The sequence below is a fragment of the Dipodomys merriami genome, unplaced genomic scaffold (assembly GCF_024711535.1).
Source record: "Dipodomys merriami isolate MVZ:Mamm:240054 unplaced genomic scaffold, mDipMer1.0.p SCAF_317, whole genome shotgun sequence".
Lineage (NCBI taxonomy): Eukaryota > Metazoa > Chordata > Mammalia > Rodentia > Heteromyidae > Dipodomys > Dipodomys merriami.
Genome location: NW_027204682.1, coordinates 629,054 through 630,388, shown reverse-complemented (window position 1 = coordinate 630,388; position 1,335 = coordinate 629,054). Strand labels below are relative to the sequence as shown.

General features: G+C 29.3%; 1 pseudogene; it reads right to left on the bottom strand.

The window, feature by feature from the left end:
- Positions 1-724: 724 nt before the first annotated feature.
- LOC138841356 (U6 spliceosomal RNA) lies at positions 725-824 on the bottom strand (annotated as a pseudogene).
- Between the last annotated feature and the right edge of the window lie 511 nt (positions 825-1,335).

The following is a 1,335-nucleotide window of genomic DNA, read 5'->3' as shown; positions in this document are numbered from 1 at the left end:
GTATTACTACCTCTTTGAAGTTGTGGAAGACTGTACATATTGTTCTCCTAAGTTGTAATGATATGGTTAAGTGTATTGAATTTCAAAAATGCCAGTCCATCATTTGTGTCCCTACAATTTTTTTCACAATACAAAGCAACAGCAATATCTTACTTTAAAAATTCATGGATTCCATGGTATTCTTCCAAGTGAATTGTCTGACTTTGATGTCAAAATGTATTCAAGAGTTGTTTGTATACATCTATAATGATTTCAAGACAGTTTGTGATTTTTTTAAATCAGAAATAATTTTAACATCTTTTGAAAAGAATAGTATAGACACTATAGATGTTCGTGGCACTTTTCTGAAAAAAGCATATCTATGTTTGTATAATGTCCATAATCTATTTAATTCGCTCCTACATATAATAATTTGAATTCTACATTGTTATATAATGTATATGTTCATTAATATGTCCTTTCAGATTGCATTCCATATAGAAAAATTTAAGATTCCTTTTTTCCTAGGTCCTTGTATTTTTTTATTTCTTTGGGATAAAATGACAATGTTAACTAATTTCAAGTTTTGTAAAGGTTATGATATGTAAAGGCCTTTCTCAGGTGAAGATTTAATATACTGATGTCAAACTAACCTTTAATTCTATGAATTACTGGTCTTGTTACACTTGTGTTTTTGTAATCAACTTTTTAATAACTGTTTTTCATTTCTTGCATTTGAAGAATGAAAAATATGGAATACTTCACAAATTTTCATATCATCCTTCTGCAAGTGCCATGTTAATCTCTGTATTGTTGTAATTTGGGTAGACCTGCTGCTGAAACATGTAGTATCCTCTAAATTTAAGTACTTAATGATGGAATCTTCCTACAGGCATATATCCATGGTTGAATATTTATAACTAGGAACCCTTATTGTTCCTAAATATGCTATTGATCTTATTTCTCTAAAATTCTTTGTATAATGGGAAAAAACCCATTGTTTGGTAAATTGCTCACATTTGCAATTTTATTTTTAATTTTATTTTTAATTTAATTTTATTTTATTTTATTTGCAATTTTTTGTCAATGACTATTTTGTCTTCTTCATTTAAATTTGATCATACTTTGAAGCCTTTACAGCTAAGTCCAAAGGTGATTGCTTTTCAAGTATTTATTTATCACAACTGAGTTAGCTTTGTGGAGCTAATGGATTCAAAGTAAGCCTTGCTTAAGAGCTACTTCTTAACTTGTGCAACTTAAAATTTCCCAAATGAGGTCTTGCTGGCACAAATGTCTAGCTGACCCTTTACCCTTCTTCCATGTAGGAACAGAACAATCAGAATATCTTACCCTGAC